The sequence below is a fragment of the Caretta caretta genome, chromosome 2, assembly GCF_965140235.1.
Source record: "Caretta caretta isolate rCarCar2 chromosome 2, rCarCar1.hap1, whole genome shotgun sequence".
NCBI classification, from domain to species: domain Eukaryota; kingdom Metazoa; phylum Chordata; order Testudines; family Cheloniidae; genus Caretta; species Caretta caretta.
In genome coordinates, this window is record NC_134207.1 from 181222483 (window position 1) to 181243658 (window position 21176).

The 21176-nt window shown below is 41.8% G+C and overlaps 1 protein-coding gene across 1 annotated transcript in view; it reads right to left on the reverse strand.

The window, feature by feature from the left end:
* Nucleotides 1-2514: 2514 nt before the first annotated feature.
* The window catches only part of LOC125630934 (uncharacterized), a 44848-nt gene continuing 26186 nt past the window's right edge, over nt 2515-21176 (reverse strand). Inside the window, exon 4 of the transcript XR_012667154.1 lies at nt 2515-2777. The gene's annotated coding sequence lies outside the window, so the exon portion shown is untranslated. The remainder of the gene's footprint in view (nt 2778-21176) is intronic.

The window sequence follows — 21176 nt, forward strand, 5'->3', positions numbered from 1 at the left end:
AAATTCATGATGGCAGGTTTTCTCGCTGATCAGGAGTCTACCTTCGTGGACAGGCTGAGACACAATTCCCACCAAATGACATTGTCCTAAACAGAGTTACTGTCCCCACCATTATTTTGGGGGACACTGAGTACCCCCTTTTGCCTGGGCTTTTGAAACTGTACCCTGATCTCAAAGGCCTTGGTAAAAGAAGGTTTAATTACCAGATTGAAGGTCTACAGGCCTGTTTGGATTCCAGCATCATCAGTGCTGTGCCGCATTACTGTGGCTGTTTGTGCTCTTCACAATCTTTGTGGAGCTAAAGGTAAGCCATTTCCCCCTGAATGGACTTATGACAGCAAGGGGCTGCTGAACCGGTGCACTCAGCCAGGAAGTGCCCCTCCCACAGCTGGAGCTGGATGCACCTGGGCAACAGAAGTCAGGGATGTTTTGTGCTCCCACATTATGAATTCTCCCAGTGGAAGTGGGAGAATAGTACTTCTGTGAATGTGCTTGTGTAGAGGAAGGTGTCCCAGAGCCCAGGCTCCAGCCTGAGTCTGAACAGCTAGACTGCAATTTTATAGACCCGCAGCCCGAGTGCGAGTCAGCTGACAGAGGCCAGCCATTGGTGTTTTATTGTGGTGTAGGCATTCCCTTAGTTCCCCAGCTGTAAAATTCAGAAAGTAGTATTTCAGTGGGGTGCTGGGAATAAACACACTGAAGATTGTGAAGTGCTCCTTTACCTTGCTAATAGGAGCCAGATAAGTCCCTAGATAGATATAGTTTGAATGTGTCCCTAAAGGGCTTTGCGCCCCTGAGCCATCCTGCTAGTGCAGGAGCACACTGCTTAGAGTGGAAAAAGCACTTGTTCTGTAGCACACCTGACTCTTACTGAGGTATAATTCATTGTTAAGGAAGCTCACTCCCACCATAGCTGTTATCCTGCTGTGCAGAACTTCAGGACAGGAACTCTAGAGAAAGGATGACACTGTTAGGGTTTGTCTAGATGGGGAAATCCACCTCTGGAATCATACTGCTATAGTTACATTGGTATAACTCCCCAGGGGGGTATATAGAGTGCCTTTTTCTGGTTTGGCTTATATCACTTTCAAAGTGCCAAAAGCTAAACCAGAAAAAGACGCTCTTATTCCAGAATAAGTGTATCTACCTGGAGAGTTTTATCAGTACAACTATAGCGGTATCATTATACCAGTATAATTATACTGGTAAAATTCCCCATGTAGACAAGCCCGTAGATATTTGCTTATTTGTTGTCCGACAAGCCAACGCTGTGAGAGAGTGAGTTAGTAATATGTCATTTCTTATTATAGGTGTCTATTTGTTTTGGGCCACATCCTGCTCTTGTTTATACTGGTGTCAATCCAGAGCCTTTCTATTAATGTTGCTGGAGTTGATTCAGATTTCCAGTGGAGTAAATAGCAGCCCAATGTGGCTCATATAACTACATGAAATGTATTCATACATGTGCCACTTCAAAGAAAACGTTATTTCCAGAATCTGATCTCAGGCACTATAAATAGAACATTGCTTACCTGGCTGTTGGTTGACAAGTGCCCTGTGTGCTCTGCGTCATGAACTAATTGCTGTTTACATTATCAAAGAGTAGGGACCTTATCCGATGTGGAGTTCCATTGAAACCAATGGGACTCCACACATGAGAGGGGGTGCAGGATAAGCCCTCCAGTAACCTTGGGTAAGCCAGTTCCCATCTCTGTTTTCCCCTCCCACCCTTTCTCTGTTTTATTTAAATTGGAAGCATGTTGAGGTAGGGACAGTCTCTCACTATGCTTCAGTGCCACTTTTAATGCAGTGGGCCCTGATCTTTGGTTGGGACCTGTAGGCACTACTATGTTACAAACAATAACACTGTAACTCATTAGGCAGAAAAGATAAGTGCCACTTAAGAAAACCACTGACAGATGACCGTGAAGCTCTGCACAGAATGCTATGAGCACAGAGAGAGAGGGTGTACGTGGGCCACTTCTGCTGCTCCACCTCCACGTGCTGCGTTGAGAATAAAGCTTCATGGCATAATGATGGTAGTGATGACAAGGGTAGTAATGCTCATGGTAATAAGGACAAGCAGGGATTCCATTTCCATTACAGGAATCAATCGATGCTTTTTTCTTTTTCCCTTTTTTTAAAGTAGGTTCTGCAAGGGCCAAGAGCTAGAACTCCGCAAAGGCCGTTAGAAATGAATTTGGAAGCAGCATGGAATTTTAAAATCTAATCTGTAATTTTAAAAATGAAAACTAATGTGATTTGTGTACAATACATTTCCATTAAAACTCAGAGACCACTCAGTCATTTCATCTCCGGGTAGTCAAGATTAAAAGTACAGATGCACTTCCTCCCCCTACCCCCTCCACCCTCAAGGAATTTGTGTTTGAAAGAAACCGGATGTGGCTTTTGGCATGTTATAGGCTTTTCTCTGGATGGAGCATGAGATGAGCAAAAACAAAGACACCATTCAACCAAATTTAAAAAAAAAATGTTTTTAATTGATGTGTTTTAAACCACTGTTTGAATTCAATGCTTGTGAAAGGTTCTGGCTTCAGAGCCAGACAGCCAGAAGTCTTCTACTTCTCCCAGGAGGAAGATCAGCATGGGCAGCAGCAGTTCAGGCTTCCTATAACTCCCCATCAATGCACACAATTCAGATCTGGAAGTACCATCTCTATAGATTAGTTCCGTCTCTGTGTTGGTTTGGTTCCCAGCCCCTATGTTGAAACTGCTAACCAAGGTGCCCCTGTGATGGGGTTGTCCTTTCTTCACACCTAGATGGCAAGGAAAGTGTTAAAAACTTGCAGGGACTTTCCCCACCCCATAGAAACTGCCAGGGCTGCTAATCAGGGAGGGAGAGTCCTCCAGAATGGGCCTGTTAAGTTTTAGGAATAGAGAAGAGGGAGCCATGGGCTGCTTGGTACTCATGATAGAAGCAGAATTTCTCCTCCACTTGTCCAGAAGGGAAAAGGGTTTGAAAAGCTCCTGAAGCCAAGGCTCAGACAACACTGCTGGGGAAGAACTGCTGCCTGGAGCAGAGACCCTTTTTTGTGGGGACTTGGCTGAAGTAAGGTACATTTACTTTAGACTGTGCCTGAGAGAAGTTCCATTTGTATGTGTTGCAATACTTGGAAGCTTGAGAATTAAGTTTGTTTTCATACCAAAATGTCTTCCCTTCATTGTACTCACCCACTGGTCTGTCATAGGCTTGCTCAGGACTGCTGGGTGACAGGGATTATGTTTTTGTGCATGTTGTGATGTATGGCTGTTTTTAGAGAAAAGAGGAGTAAGATTGCCCCATTTTCACAAGCAGCCTCTAAAGTTGTGACCTCCAAGCTGATCATTCAAGTTTCTATTCAGACAACTTTGTGTTACAAGGTATGAATAAGTTAGTGACAATTCACTTAACTTCCCGCACTCTGCACTGAGCCCATCAGATTGTAGTGGGAACACCAAATGGTACACAGACTGGAACAAAGGCTAATTATCCTACAAGCAGGGATGGCATTAAAATAACAAACTGTAGTAGACAAGAGATTAAGTTAGGGTTTGGGGTGGGGGAACAGCAAAGCCTGTATTCCAGAGAGAACTGGAAGGAAAAGAGGGTGGTTAGCAGAAAGGACTTGAGCAGGAGAAAAAGGGATGTGGAACAGAAAAAGTTAAGGTGTGGCAGCTGAGAGAGAAATGAATCTGAGAGCGGAGGAGGAAGAAGTTGATGATACTCTGGCAGTCAAGAGTAGGAGTTTGGCCTCTAAAAAGGAAGGCCTTACAGACCGAGAGATGGCACCCAAATAGGCCCTGAGATCACAAGCATAGATACAGAACTTTGAGCCAAAGAGCGGAGGCTTCTATGCAGAAGTGAACATGGAGGTGGGGGCTTAGAAACAAGGGAGAGAAATAGAGGGGGTATATCTCTATGCTTTGTCTGTACACACACACACAGAGTTTTGTATTGCTTTCTAAATAGGTCCTTGGGGGGGGAAATGGCTCAATACTTAAAACAAAAGGTATTAAGACTAGAATTTCAAAGGAACTTAAGGAAATTAGGTCCCCAGTTCACACTGAATTTAAATGGGATTTGGGTGCCTAACTCCTTTAGGCCTCTTTGAAAATTTCAGCCTAAAGTGATTTACTTTAAAACTCTAAGCAGTTCAGAACATATTTTAAAACGCCCACCACCCCAAACTTTTGACACAGGTTCTACTTCCATCTCTGCTCAGGGTAAGCTCTGTGAAACTGTGACCTAATGCATAGCAATGGCATGTCAAAGATAGTATTACAACCCCAGTCTTGAGTGCAATGCTAAATCTCCTGTCATGCATGGAATGTAATTACCATTAAGGCTGAAAAATGAGGGAGATGAACAGTAGTGGCAGTTTTTCTCAAGTTTACATAAACACTGACTACAAGACGAAGGCAGGAACATTAGAATCAAAGGGCTCCTGTCACATCAGCGCTTTAAATCTCTAAGCAGCTCCTTGAAAATCATCTGGCCTCGGTGAGCACAAACAGCCGATAAAAGCCTTAGCTAAGGTCTGCTGTTATCTGCTAATTTCAGGGCAGTCTTGCCCTGTAGCCACTGTCCCTAGGAAAGTAGCGATTTTGGCACTTTCCCACCCCCCACCCCCCTTAACAGTTACAGTTTAAAGAATTGCTAAGGAGGCAGAAATTGCTTCCTAGGTGTTTGAAAACCAAGACACTGTAACAAATAATGAAGCACCTTTAATGAAACATCTGCATGATGTTTGTGTACAAAACGCATCTTTTTTTATATGGTAATATTTAAAGACTTAGACAACGTGAAATGCCATTACTCCTCTTGTTTGCACTAGTAACTGTGTCCTTAGCAGAATGTCTAAGTGGCTTCTGGATTTTCTGTAATGTTCTTTCTATCCCATCTGTGGGACTTACTTTTGGGTTGGGACAGGAGTTGTCCAGAGCTCAGAAGCTTCCATTTCCAAAGGTTCCAACCCCCATGAATCCAAACAAATATTCACATGAACCTGACAAACTGAAACTGCTGGGTTCTGCACTAGAGCTAGTTGGTTGAAAAATTTCCATGGGAACATTTTTCTGCTGGAAAATGGCGATCTGTCAATATCTAAATGTGCCATGGAAAAATGTCTATTTAAACAAAGTTCAGATGGAAACCAGGTCAGTTTCCTACCAACTCACCAGACCACCTCCTCTGCAGGACCATCTGGTGGACTGCAATGGAGACAGGACTCCCAGGGTCTCTGGCTTTGAGTTTGACCTGTCAGCTGGGCAGCTGCAAATAAATTGGTTAGTCTCTAAGGTGCCACAAGTACTCCTTTTCTTTTTGCGAATACAGACTAACACGGCTGTTCCTCTGAAACCAAGATTTTATTGTTGTTGTTCCCACTCCGCTGTATTCTGCACACTTCTAGAGTGTAGGAATAGCCATGCCCAATGTGGGGGTAGGGGAACAAACTACCGAACCACTAGAAACCACTTGGAAATGGTTCGGAGACTCTAAATTTACCAGTGGAACTAAATGTTTTGGAGTTCAATTCAAAAATGATTTTAAAAGCCATTCTGCTAAGGCCAGTTAGGATGAAGAGGTTTGAATTGATTAGTGACTTTCGTAGCATAGACTCAGGCCTTATGCTGTCAGTCAACCTGTTGCTCCTATAGGATGAGCTGCATGACCGTGTAGGAGGAGAAAAGGGGAGCAATCAAATGGCATTTGTTACTGTCAGAAGCATTTTGGAAATAGTCTGGTTGAGTGTTGGCATTAGTGTGGCTGAATATGCAAGCAGTGAGGTCAGGTGGTAATGGGAAAGCCTAGGGGGCTTTGGGATGGGAAGATAAGCCCTGAAGGAGAGGGTAATCAGGAGCAAAGAGGAGGATGGGAGTCTAGCTGCTAATGAATAGTTAACAAACAGATGGACTGACACAAAAGACAAAGGAAGGGTGGCCTTATGGTTACGGCACTGGCTGGGATACAGATGATCAGAGTTCACTTTCAGGAGCTGCCACCATGGGCAAGTCATTAATCTCTCTGTGCTTCAGTTTCCTAACTGTAAAACAGGATGACAATGCTACTTTCTTCAGTCACATCTATATCTACTTGGAATATAAACTCTTCAGTATGTCTCTCAGTTCCACTGGCATCTGCCACTTGATGCTACCTGGAAAGGATTGTGGGCCTGTTGCCACCTTCAGCATCCTTGGTGGGGCGGGGCGCCAGGCAGAGCCACAGCTTTCTAAAATCCTGGATGCTTTCAGGAAGAAAGGATTCGTTAGTGGACTTCCTCCCCACACACTGCAGTGGAGAACAATGCATCCTTGGTGATGCTACCACTGCTAGGTTTTGAGGTTTGTTAAAAAACAAAACAAAGTCTCTGAGACTCAACATGCAAACATTCCTTTTGCGTAAAAGTGGCTTCTGCTAACCAGCCTAACTACGCGGGGCAGGCTCGGCCAATCAGGAAACTAGAAAAAAACATCATGTAGCTGATTTGCCCAGTTGCAAATGATCTAGACAAAATGCAAAAAGGTAAAAATTTACCACAATTCTGTAGCAGTTCTTGAAGATGACAGAAATTGTCTACAAAATCATCTTGAATTTTTAAATACTTTTCTTCCTTGTCACAAAAATGGCTGTGACTTCTAAAACAAACATTGTTCATTACAAAGACTTTTTTTGTTGGAAAAGGGGCTGTTTCTCTCAAGATTTCCACCACAGTTTTGCATATTCAAGGGTTTCATATAGTACAGCTCAATGTTGAATAAACTTCTGGATTCTTGTTGCTTATCTGAGCTTGGATCTCCAGACCTTCTAGAGGTTCACCCATCACTAATGTTCAGAAATGCTTTATACTACACGAGGATAAATGCTAGAGACTGACTGGTACTTTTTCTGGACTATCCATGGCTTATTTATGATGCTATAAAACGAACCTCTAAGTCTTTGATCCTGCAAACCCCTTGTGAGTGTGTGTCTTTACTCAGGTGAGTAGTCCCATTTAGCTCAGTGGGACAACTCACATTTGCAAAGCTGCTCATGTGTGTAAGTATTTTCACGGCTGACAGAATTTATTGTCTTAGGTCCCAAACATAGAAAGACTGTCCTAATCCTATAAATGAGTCACAGGTATTCTTGTTCCAACATGGTGGTGATCGATACGAACAACTTCATTATTTTGTTTGTAAATGATGTCTGTCTTCTGACAGAGCTTCATCTAACCCTAACCCTGAGGGGGAAAAAGATTAAATGCATTGCTTGACAGTACCTATTAAATATTTATTAACATTTTCATTGGAATAAATGTATTAATGTAAAACTGCAGTACTCAAGTGGAGTTGAAACACTCCCAGAGGCAAGTATCCTTCAGTACAAGTGAGACAAAAATTGGACTCTTTAGAAATGGTGAGAATGTTCCTGAGTGTACAATCCTTTTTGCAGTGTGACACAGCTAAGCAGGACTTTTATCAAACTGGCCTGGCGATAAAAGCCTGGGATTGCGGAAGACCAAATGGAAAAACTAAAAGCGGGAGAAGATGGTAGCTGTTAATGAAGTGTAATGTGCTGATCATTAGCTTTACTCAAGTTCTGTATGTGGCTGCAATAAGGAAACATGCCTAGTGCCTCCTGTTAACAGTTTGTGCTCTTATCAGAGGTCATATTTATTCATGAGGAGCTTTCTGAAATGAAAGGATTGCAGCAGAGGATAAAAGCAGAGGCTGAGTTGGAGAACCAAACATTCCTCAGAGTATTCATCCTCCCCAGAACTCATTTTGCCTTTCATTCCACATGTGAATAGTGTGTGAAAATAAAACACCGCTCTGCTATTCCCTACAGTATCAGGGCCCAAAATGGGTTTGACCCCACTGAAAATAATGGAGTGAGATCATTCACATTTTTTCACTTCCTCTTCCAGTACCTTCTTCACTTAGCTTTTCCCTGGTTAGTTTTCTCCTCCGTTTAATGTGATCAAAACTTCAAGAACCAAATCATTTGTCTGTCTATCTCTTTAAACTCCCCACTCTTCATTTAGATCATTTTCAATACCTTTAGGGGGATATTATCAGATATAGACAGTCATCTTTTTTTAATTAATACAGAGAACCAAAATTCTGAATGACATAATAGAAGGTGCCTAAGGAAGAACTATGAGGTAAGATAACCACAACTTTTAATGGTTATTGAGACAAAAGGCCCAATGATTTGATTTCAGTGGGAATTTTCCCTAAGTAATATCTGGAGGATTGGGCCTGTATGTTAACATTTATGTTCTGTCAAATGGAATGCAAACACTTATGTGGACCACAAGGATGCATATCACTAACAGATTCAAACTGATACAAATATTCAAAATAAGAGGGGGTCACTACGCTAGGAATACTTGTGCAGTCTTCAATATAGTAGCTCAGAAAAGTTCCATTTAGTATCTCTGACATGTAGCTTTGCTGTTTCTAGCACATGGTGAGAGAGTTCAAGAAAGCCTGTAAACATTCCCATGAAGTTTTTGAATGAATTCTCTTCTGTCATATTAAATTCCCTTCTGTGTTTGCTTTCTGTGAACACTCAGGTAATCAGATTTTACTGATACATATCTTCATAGGAAATCAAAATCATTCATATATGTATTCGTAGAAACCAATTTTTACTTGCACATTGCATGAGCCTTTGTGCCAGAACAGCTTGCATGCTTATCCAGTCAGGGAACAGAAACAACGCCATGTGGCTTACCTAACCAAACTAACCAATACAGCTCAAATATTGAGTATCATTTTATCTCAGAGAACTGTTTGTGATCAACTTGCAGAGATAAAATCTTGGGGGGGGGAGGGGAAAAGTCTGCAAATACTTTGGAATAAGAGCTATGCTGGAGGAAATTGCCAATTGCTGACAAAGACGCTAAATTGATCACATTATTTGTGATGGGTGGATGGATCTACTGTTTTCTTTTCCTCTACTAATCTGTGAGCAACTTTAACCAAAGAGTAGCCAAGGTGTGCTTGTCTATGTCACCCATGGACACAGCATCATTCTCTAAATGCCCTACCTCTCTGTAGTCCAGAATATTGCATGGCATGTGTGTAACGTGGCATTTAGCACATGACCACCAGTGGGATGTTGTTTAATCAGCAGCAATCATTTCTTATAACCCATTTCCTGATGTTCTTTTTTCAAGCTAAGGTATAACATTGCATGAATGACTCCATGTTTCACACAACTAGCCGAGGACTATGATCAAGAGGTTTTACCAATGTGTATTGGGTGTGATATTTAATCTGGAAGGGATTAAAACATAAATTATATAGAAACTTGGCATGATTCCCCTCTCACACCTAGTTTACTCCAGTGTATCTCCACTGATTTCACTGGAGTTTCTCCTGGTTCTCACCAGACTGAGGAGAGAATTGGGCTCCAAACCTTTAGAAATGAGACCTAAAGCAAGCTTTTTTTGATCAACAGGCCAATAGTATTTTCAATTGACACTGTGAATTATTTAATTTTATTTAAAAGTGCCTTATTTTAAAACATGATTCTTATCTCCCCCCTACAGGAAGCACTAAGTCTATCTTCTAGAGTCATCAAGCAATGGGCATTTGGGGAACTTGGTAACACTTCCTTTTGCAGACACCTGAGCTTCATAAGCAGAATATAGATTTTAACAGATATGGCCGAAGCATCTGTCTTTTAAAAAATCATATAAAATTGGGCAGAGGGAATTGGGAACAAGGGCCTGATCCAAAGCCCACTGAAGTCAACAGGGAGACTCTGATTTCAATGGGCCTTAGATTCAGCCCTGAAAGAATAAAGGAGTTTGCGCAACATAAAATATGAAGTTAAAGGGATACTGTATGTTAATTAAGGTCATGATTTTGACCTGTACTAAAATTCCTTCTTCATTCCACAGGAGCTATCCACCCCAGGGGGATGGACAGTAAGTGAGGCAATGGCAGATGGGAGTCTAATGCTGACCCTACCTAGGGGGATGTGCAGTAGACATGCTCCCTTTGTCTTCCAGGGCATTTCAGAGGATAAAATGCCTCCCAGAGCTAACCCATGATCAGGACAGCTTTATATCACCCCCAATCCTGGCATGTTGTTTAGCTGTGCAATCTGCCACATAATGTTAAATCTACAGCTGTCAACATATTTCATCAAAAGTTTATTTACAAAAATGGTTTTTCAAAGGAAAGGATTTTTTGGTGAAAACTTTCATTTTTTTCAAAATTTGGATTTTTTTTTTGAGATATATAAAGAGAACTCTCATTTCCAAACAAAAACAATATTTCATTTAAGTAGAAAAAATAAATAAATCAGTGGTTTAGTTTTTCCATGAAAAACCACATATTTTCATTGAAAATTTAGGGGGAGGAGAGAAATTATCTTTTCCAACCAACTCTGGAATTTGATGTAATTTTAAAAGATGTCATTTGATTAAGTGGAACCCACCAGTGCTAAACTGGTTGCTAAGAAGGTGTCATGTATGGGTTATGTAACCTCTTTGTGTTTGATGATTACAAAATATCTTCTAATCTTAGCAAATATAAACCCTGTGGCCTGAAGCTTTAGAGGTTAAGGAGCTCTCTGCTCCCATCTGTTGGTGAACAGATGGAAGAACATCCATCTACACCAGCTAGTTACCCAGAACTCCAGATGGACAAAAGCTCCAGAAGGGGAGGAGCTCTCTTCCACATCTATTGGTGGAAGAGAGGGGGGAAGTATAGCTACAGAGAGATTCCTTTGCATAAACTCTCTACCCCAGAATTCTTCCAGTGACACTTTTTGAGAGCCACCACAACTCTACCCAAACTCAGAACTGGTTGGGAAGTGACAGTGAACTAAAAAAGTGAGAAAGTCAAGGTTAATCTGTGCAAAGGAATGCATCACCAATGGCAAGGAGTTTGCTCAGGAGCTTTATATGCTACTGGTTCTCCTCTTCTGAGAACCCTGTATTGTTGGAACAACTCTTCAACAGAATAGGATGCAGAAAACAGTAGAGTGACAGAACTGACTAAGCCACTAAGTGAAGCTGAAATCACTACAGCTGGGTTAAGTGGTGAGTTTCAAGACAAGACCAAGTAACCCTTCCTAAGGGATTGCAGACAGGCCTGCCCAAGAGCACCTCAGGATTCTGGGACTATAATACTGGCTGATACCAAAGCATGAAGGAGTTTAGGAAATGGAGATGGGGGAAGTGATACTTACAGAGAAATTAACCTATTAGACATTCACATGGGGGAAGGGAGGAGAGAAGAGAGTTAACAATCTACTGCCAAAGTTACTGTTTTACTTATCATTCATTTAAATGTATTGTCGCGGTGTTTTCCCAAGTTGATGCTATATATATCACACAGCTGGGGAAACCATTTAAAAAATATTGCACTTAGTTTTAGTCTCATTGTAGCTACTAACTTTGGATTTAAAAGTTAAACAGAATTGTTGACAAGGCAACAAAAAAATTTCTTGCATAAGTATTAAAAGAGAGGGTGACCAATATAAAAGGTAAGAGAACACGGCTGAGTTGATATATTATAGGGTTATAGAGGGTACACTGTTGTTGCTTTTTTAAAAAAAAAACCTATATTTTAAAAATCAGTTTATCCCTGTATTTTTGCCTATATTTACTCAAATAGTTTAGTTAATAATGTAATTCAGGCAGTATGCACTCTGACACTATGGACTTCAGTTTTATAGGATGACTTTTAAGCAGGCAGAAAGGGGCAATGAAGTGAAAAATTGTATATGTAGATGGATAGGGGGCATAAAGGTTTTCCTGATTCTCCTAAGCTTAAATGTTGTTTTACATTTCTACAGAAGTATATTATACCTTACCCAAGAAAATCATTTGCTCCACATACACATCTCAGGTGCGTGTGTTTGAAAGCTGAGCCTTACATGTTTACGTATGCTCAGAGTTGCAAGCCAGATTTCTGCACCTTGACTATATTATATGACTACTGATTTATATTTGGCTCCACCATGCAATGTTGTTTTTGACCTATTTTGCTGGTGATATTGGGTACTTTTATTTGTTGCTTTTAAACTATGTTTTTTTTTAAAAAATAAAAATATATAACTACAGTTTTACATTCATAAAGAAAAAGACTGTGTTGTGTTTGGAAGCAGGGGTGGCAGTGGCTGCAGGAAGGACTTGTCATTTGCTCTCGGAGTCTATGTTACCATATTATGAGGCGGGATTCTGTTCCCAATTAAATGGGTGACTAAACTACCATTGTCCTTCACAGGAGATGGATTTAGGGTTGCCAACTTTCTAATGCCAGAAACCTGAACACCCTTGCCCCGCCCACTGTCCTGCCCCTTCCTGAGGCCCTGCCCCTGCTCACTCCATCCCCTTCCCTCCATCACTTAGAATCATAGAATCATAGAATATCAGGGTTGGAAGGGACCTCAGGAGGTCATCTAGTCCAACCCCCTGCTCAAAGCAGGACCAATCCCCAACTAAATCATCCCAGCCAGGGCTTTGTCAAGCCTGGCCTTAAAAATATCTAAGGAAGGAGATTCCACCACCTCCCTAGGCAACGCATTCCAGTGTTTCACCACCCTCCTAGTGAAAAAGTTTTTCCTAATATCCAACCTATTCCTCCCCCACTGCAACTTGAGACCATTACTCCTTGTTCTGTCATCAGCTACCACTGAGAACAATCTAGATCCATCCTCTTTGGAACCCCCTTTCAGGTAGTTGAAAGCAGCTATCAAATCCCCCCTCATTCTTCTCTTCTGCAGACTAAACAATCCCAGTTCCCTCAGCCTCTCCTCATAAGTCATGTGTTCCAGTCCCCTAATCATTTTTGTTGCCCTCCGCTGGACATTTTCCAATTTTTCCACATCCTTCTTGAAGTGTGGGGCCCAAAACTGGACACAGTACTCCAGATGAGGCCTCACCAATGTTGAATAGAGGGGAACGATCACGTCCCTCAATCTGCTGGCAATGCCCCTACGTATACGTCCCAAAATGCCATTGGCCTTCTTGGCAACAAGGGCACACTGTTGACTCATATCCAGCTTCTCGTCCACTATAACCCCTAGGTCCTTTTCTGCAGAACTGCTGCCGAGCCATTCGGTCCCTAGTCTGTAGCGGTGCATGGGGTTCTTCTGTCCTAAGTGCAGGACTCTGCACTTGTCCTTGTTGAACCTCATCAGATTTCTTTTGGCCCAATCCTCTAATTTGTCTAGGTCCCTCTATATCCTATCCCTACCCTCCAGCGTATCTACCTCTCCTCCCAGTTTAGTGTCATCTGCAAACTTGCTGAGGGTGCAATCCACACCATACTCCAGATCATTTATGAAGATATTGAACAAAACCGGCCTGAGGACCGACCCTTGGGGCACTCCACTTGATACCGGCTGCCAACTAGACATGGAGCCATTGATCACTACCCGTTGAGCCCGACAATCTAGCCAACTTTCTATCCACCTTATAGTCCATTCACTTGCTCTCCCCCATCCTCGCTCACATGCTCATTTTCACTGAAATGCCCAAACAGGTATATTTATTGTTCTGACAGATGTATTATGCTAATTTCAGGTTTTATTTGTTACAGGATGCTAGAGCTGGCAGCAAAATAGTCAAAAAGGGTAATTTTGGAAAAAATGAAATTTCACAAAGGTTTTCATGATTCTTTCCCTCCCCTCTTCCCATTTTTCATAACCAGCTCCATGTTTTTTGTTCACTGAAGTTATTGTAATTTTATGTATGGAATTAGGACCACACATTATCACAGCTGCAGTGGCTCCATTAAAAGCCCACTCCTGAAGCCCAAATACAAATCCATAGAGCACAACCACAGAAATGCAAGGGTGTAAACTTGAGAATCAGTTGACAGCCCAAACATCATAGAATTTCTAGTTATCTGCTTTCTTTTTTGCTTAGAACACAAGAATCATCTCCTATTAAAATGTATATCCTGGCCTCATCTTATCTCAAAATTGTAATCCAATGTTATTTGAACTGTTTTATCCCACTTGTGCATTTCAGTATCTCAAAGAAATGGGAATGTCTCTCTCAAAGTATATATTTAAATCAATGTTCAAATACACACCAAGATCTACGAATGAATCCAAAAGGAAATTAGAACAATTTAAAATTATACACATTTCAGAATTCTGAATTTGGCCTGTTGGACAATGTATACTGGTGGTATGGGAAGACATGTTGTAATCAGACACAAATTTATATTAACGTCTGAATATCTGAAATCTTAGGCTAAACTTTATAGGTTTTCTAGAAATGTCATGAGTATATTTGGGACTACACAATCTTCTTTTCTTTTCTTTTTTTGGAAAATACAGAGCCAAATTCTACTCTGTTACATCCATGCAAGGAGTTCCAATGACAGAATTGTTTACTTATTTTCCATCACTATAACCTTTGACCAAAATTCTCAAGTATTTCCTCTGTTGTCTGTTGAACCAACCCTAAAAGAATTTCTAGTCTTTTTTCCCTCTGCAGTGATGACCTGTATCTGTACACAAGGGACCACTTTTTCAGAAATGTTCAAGCCCCCTCAGCTGTTCTTAATGGGAGCTATTGGATGCTGAGCACTTCTGAAAAATCTGGCCCAATTGAGCCTAATTATAGTTAACAAGAGAAAATGGTAGAAACTACTTCCAAATAGGAAGAGGGGTGTGGGTGTCTGTCTGTCCGTCTCTGGCAAAAGCAGAATTAATGAGCACCGATTTCCCTTGCACAATTGAGGCTTTGCACAAAATGTGAAATATCATCTAATGTTTAGTCTAAGTCCAGCATTTTATGCAATGAAAGGAATAGTGTCTTTTGGTTTCAAGTGACCCTGTAGCCCATTTATTGAACCTGCCATGCACTCTGCCATTTTATCTCTGAACAATGAGGTTGAAGGAGAGAACTTCATGTTGGAGATTCTACCACCCAGGTGCTCACTTCTATTGGCATGATTAAGTTAATTACTGTAGTATGGTTGCTACTACGTCAGCAAACCAAGCACTGGATTGATGTTCTCTGCAATATGAAGATCACTGTTTTCATGGGACTTGCTTCAGTAGATGTTGGAGAATGACCTTTAATCACAGCAAGGACTTCATGCTGTTCTTTTGTATTCCACATGACCTGGGTCGCACATGGATAATGCAGAACAAATTCCTTGTGTAATGATCTTGGCAAAACCTTTGATGAATGTGCATTCGAATGATGCCCCAACAACATGAACTAAGCAGTTTCTCTGAAATATTCTACTGCAATGCTTTCCTCGCATTTTGTATTTTCACATGTGAGAGATGGGGAATAAAATATCCACCTTTCATCTATCTTCATGTGGTTGTTCAATCACATTGATTACACTGAGCTCTGCTGCTTACATGCCTTTTCCTACATGTCTATAAAATAGTTTAGTCCTATTTTGTAACTATATATTAAATGGTATGATATGTGAGCAAGGTCAGAAATACAGATAAGGACATGTGGGAACAGGTTGTAAATAAAGTTCTTTAACAGATATATAGGACATCATAGATGCCCAAGGGAAACAACAAAACCTTTTATTAAAGACAGCATTTGAGGGAGTTACAGTGACATGTAGGTCCTGATCCCAAACTCACTGAAGTCAATGGGAGTCTTTCCATTGACTTAATAGGTTTTAGATCATGTCCTTATCTTGAATAGGTTCCTGCCTTCTGGCATACTGCAAGTCTCCTGTTTATTTGTTGGCATTTGGTGAGGGAGGTGGGTAAGGGATGTGATGGCTAGATAGGGTAGGCTGGTGTTCTGGTTGAAGGGTTATATGGTGTCAGGGAGATGATATCAGGCATGACATTTTATACCTTTCCATTTCTACATACTAATTTTTTAACCAGTTTCCCAATACACATTTTCCATGTAAGCCACCCCATAGGGATGTTATGTGATCACAAATGGGAGAAGAGGTAATTTGTGCCACTATGAATGGGAGGGCAGGTGTCCGTGAAACCAAAGCCCTCTATGAACATATGGTCCAGACCATATTAAAAATGGGAATTTTTTTAATTTAAATTTTAAATTTATTTAAATTATTTTATTTAAATTAAAAGCTGTCAGGATCAGTGACAATAAGGCTGTTCTGCTACTTCCATGCCAATCTCATGCCGGAAAGGTGCCGGGGGATGGTGGGTAGTGTCTATTTATGCTTGCATTGTTCTTTGCAGTTACAAGCTTGGCAGCCTGCTCCAACTAGCCATGGGATGGAATGGAATGGGGACTGTCTCATAGATTTTTATGAGAGCCCTGAAACTGCATGTTCCTTCCCTAATCTAAGAGATATTATATCTGTATGAACAGTGCCAGTACATTAAATAGTCCTGATTTCAGCCTCCATCAGGAATAACTGTGTAAGGGCAGTTACTCCAAGCATGAGTGTGAAGTAAATTCTAGACTGACAATACAACAGACAGTTTAACTTAGAGTCAGTCATACAGTGTGTTTCCATCCTGACCCTGAAAGTTCTCTCCATCCACCACATGCTCCATTTTCTGTTTTGCAGGAAATAGAAGGAAAGAGCAATCTATTTAGACTGGAAACCCCTTGGACAGGCCCTTCCTGGCCAACCCCCAACCTACCTTTCATCACTCATTCAGTGTCAAAATGTACTCCTGCGTCCAATTGGCCAATCATGCCAGCCTACATCCCCCACTTGTTAAAGAACCTCCTTCATGCTTTCTCCCATGCTGCCCCTCAGGCTTGGAAGGAGCTCCCTCTAAACATCCACAAAGATACTTCCTTATCCTCCTTCCAATCCCTCGTAAAAACTCTCCTCTGCTGTGTGGCCTGCAAAAAAACTTGACAACAGTTAGGACTTGTGTATGCCTCAGGAGCTGCAGCAGCATAGGAATGGTGCCACAGCTATGCCGCCATAACCCCATAGTGTAGACGCACACTAGAGCAACGGAAGAGGGTTGTCCATTGCCATAGTAACTCCATCTCCCCGAGTGAAGCTAGCTAGGTTGGCAGAAGCATTCTTCCATCGACCTAGTGGCGTCTGCACCATAGCTACGTCGACCTAACTTTTAAGTGTAGACTGGGCCTTATGTTGTGCTGCACCAATACCTCGGCCAGTCATGCTGACCAATACTGTCATTGTTTCCTTGTACAATCCATTGGTCTGCCTGTATCCAGACTTTCTTTTTGTTCTGTGTTTGTACAGCACCTAATACAGCGGGGTCTTGGTCCATGTCCAGGGCTCCTAGATGCTATGATAATACAAATAATATATAAAAAGAAGACAGAAACAATCTATTAGGATGACAATCTCTTTGGCACAGTCATTGTGTCCCCCTCTGGATTTAGTTTTCATTGGCAAATGTTTGGGGGGGTTTTGTTCCTGTGAAAAAATGTCAGCGAAAAGGAAAATGTTCATTTTCACAGAAACATTTCTTCAAAAGCTTTTGGGTTTATATTGAAAATCAGAATTTTTTATTTTTTTTGCGTTTTGGGCAACTGAAAAATTACAACTGAAAACTGACTTGGGGTAGTTTCACTAAAAAATCAAAAACCCCTCCATTTTTAGGGCTTGGTAAAAATTTCATCAAGTAGATGCTTCCTGTGGAAATTTCTGTTTTGACAAAAAAAACAGGGGTGCAGGCTCCAAGTGGCATTTATGTCAAGTGGCTCCCAGAAGCAGTGGTATGTCTCTTCTCCAGCTCCTATGCATGAAGTGGCCCCCGACCTGCGCCCCGGAGCAGGGCCATGCCGTGGTTTCTGGGAGCCGCGTGGTGCGGCCCCTGCCGAGCTGTGTGGTGTGGCCCCCAACCCGGTGTCCCGGCTGGAGCGCTGGAGTGGGGCAAGCCCCAGACCTCGCTCTCCAATGGAAGCTTGCGGGCTGGCTTAAAACGGCTCTTGGGCCGAATCCGGACTGCGGGCTGTAGTTTGCCCACCCCTGTGCTAGATATTGTACAAACATATAGTGAGAGCCACTGTCTTGAAGACCGTACTGTTTGAAGAGACAAGTAAAATAAGGGGTGGGAGAGGAACTAGAGGCTCAAAGAGGTGAAATGACTTACCCAACATCACAGGGCAGGGTAGTTCAAAGCCAAGAATAGAACCCAAGTTTCCTTATGGTTCCCTGTACACTGAGCCACTGAATAAGCACCTTATTCTGCAAACTTTGTGCAACTCTGAGTAGTCCCACTGACTTTTGTTCTCCCTCACTATGGTGGCCACAGGAAACATATCTGCTGGCAATTTGATTAAAATGAAACTCTGAATTTTTGTTTTTGGGTTTTGGCAATAGGCTTTTTAGCTAGTTGACAGATTTCTTTTTGCACTTGGTTTTCATTTTTTTAAAAAGCCTTGGCGTGTGACTGCCCTCTTTGGGAAAGTTATTCATTTTAAAACAGTGGATAATCATGAGCAAAGGACCAAACTTCTGGGCTGAAAGCAAATTTGCTACATGTTCCAAAGATTTTTACTCAAAATCTGAGCTAGCCACAAAAATGTATGCTAGGGCTAATGAGGATGAGTGCTCTTTTGAATGGAATCCACACCCTTTAGATTGGTGTATTGCGAAAGGGTAAAAATACGTGGTCAGATTGGCTCTTTCAGTGGAAAAAAATCATGCCAGTTGGTCAGAGAGGAAGAAAACAGCAAGGTTCACTTTGTGGGATCATCCCCTCCGAGAGGGGTTTGGTGGCCCAGTGATTCAGGACACACCTCCTCTGCAACCCTGCATGGAGATGCAGAGAAGAGAAACTCATCTACACAAGGATCTCCTTTCTATACAGCAAGGCACTTTTAGGGTGAGCAGCTGTTTCACTGCACCCCCCCCACCTCCTACAGGATTTCTGCATGAAAAGCTCTAGGCTCTGCAAGAGGATGCTGCTGTGGAGAGTGCCACCTTCCCATGTTAAATTTTCCAAGGTTTGAGGTCCTCTTCTATCAAACAAGTAAATGCAGCACAAAGCAGCAGCAACCCAGTGCTGCCCCCCTGCTTCAACCCTGACCCGGAGGGAGTGCCAACAGGTAATACTTAGAGGTTTGCTGTGTCTCAGGGTGCCTATATTTCCCAAGGAGAAAATGGGACACCCCCAGACACTCACCCAACGGGCCCCCCATGCTGTTGCTGGTTGTTGGAACCCTGCCCCCTTCCTCACCATGCAAGAGGCTGTTGCAAGGTCGCTGGAACCCTGTGGCATCTCCGCTCGCCCCCTCCGCACTGCACCCCACTTTTTTGACAAAAATGGGATCAAGTGAGCAAGAGCAAACAGGACAAATGCCTCCTTTTGGAAAAAAAGTCAGGACGGCCGGGACAGGGCTTAAAAAAGGGACTGTCCTGGTCAAAATGGGACGTACAGTCATCCTACTGAGTCTCCCTGTTTATTCAGTTCTTAGCCTTACTCTTGTTGTCCGTTGTACCACGCTCAACTTATTCTGAGGCTGAGTCTTTTGTCTACATCCTCCTTCTCCTCCCATGCATTTTTCCATGCAGTAATGCAGACAGATGTACTAATTGTGCCATATCCAGAAATAAAAATATTCCACGTAATTTACTATGTAGTGGAATCAAACTGAGGCTTGGTGGACCAAGACTGTACATGTTTAAAATAGGGGCATTCCTCCTGTAGAACTATGTATAGAGAACTATGCAGCGCTTAATTTGTAATGAAAGAGGTGCCGGGGTTCAAGCAATTAGGTGCTGGGGCTCAAGCGATTTTTTTTAACATTCATAATTGATGCGATAAGCCTAGAGGTGCCAGGGCTATGAACTGCCGAGCCTAGAGGTGCCAGGGCTCAGCTCTGGCATGCCCTGGCATAAATTAAGCACTGGAACTGTGCAAATCTTAATGTCCACTGTGTTTGAGGTTTTTCTGCTTGTTTTTAAAAATAATAAATTCAGGTCTTGTTTACCCTGTTTTACCTGGAAGGTGCAATGGGCAACTGGAAAGCTAGTAGGAGGATTCTCGAGCAAGTAAAACCCAGTTGAGAGGGTAAATGATTTTTATTCACTCTGTTTAAAAACCCTTCTGTTCTTTGTTAACACCTATTTAACTCAAATGCACTATAAACAGTGGGGCAGAAGGTCTGTTTGTCAAAGCGTCAATATGCCTACTTTTTCAGTTAGAAGCTGGGAAAGCTCAAAACACTCTTTGTCATAGTGAGAGAATCCGTCATCAAAACAGGAAAGGCAAGACTTCATTTTTCCCTTTGAGATAAAAACAGGGAAGGAATTAATGTAGACCTTGGATATTCATCATAAAGAAGCAAAAAAGGACACAGTCCCCAGGAAATATTTTGACAGCATCATGCCTTAATTATAATTTAGGTTTTAGGCATTTAGGCAAGGAAGAAGTGATTGTTTACATTAGGTTTGATGTCTCATTTATGCTTTTTTAAAGTGAATCAGATAAGAAACAGGTAATTCAGGATTGAGCCCATAGAGAGGTCCTTAACCCTCTGAAAGAGCTGTCCATTCTGGTCCTTATCTATCAAAGTACCTAGGCATGTGCTTAACTTTAAGCATCTGAGTAGTCCCATTGAAGTCGCTTAAGGTGTTTTGCTGAGCTGAGACCAGAGTGCTCAGTGTTATGTAAAATTGAGCCCTATATGTCTGATTTGATTACACTCAATCCAACTCACACACCATGAAAGCCTGTGCAAAGCCAAAAAAGCCCTATAAAATTGGTTGGTGGGCAGAGGGTAAAGGTTTGAGGGGATCTAGTTTGGAAGTTCAGTTGTAGTTTATGGACTCTGGTCCTAGATTGCCTGCAAGTTTAATGGAAAAGAAAAATAACCCAGCAACTAACTTCTGTGTGTGTTGTATTCTGGTTTTTGCTCTGCTGTTTAAAAAAAAAAATGTATTCATGGAAATCCAGTTAAGAAAATAAGAATTTACTACTAAAAAAGAATTACAATATCTAAAATACTGCCAGTGTCAAAGTTCATTATATAAATACACCTACGTGGTTGCCCACTGAGACACACTCCTCCTGGAATTGCTCATCCGGTTGCTGCAGGAATACAAATGGCTACTTTATCTAAGTGATAACTGCAGCCTATGAAAGTGTGTTAATTGTGTTCCTGTTTTTCTATGAATAAACTCTAAAATGTGCACTCTAAGTGGAATGAACCTCTCCCTCTCTCGGTCTGTTCCTTGTCAATTCACATCAGTAGAAGGTCAGGAAAGCTAATGGGGAACAAGGCACTGCAGCATTTGAACTCAACCTTGCTTTC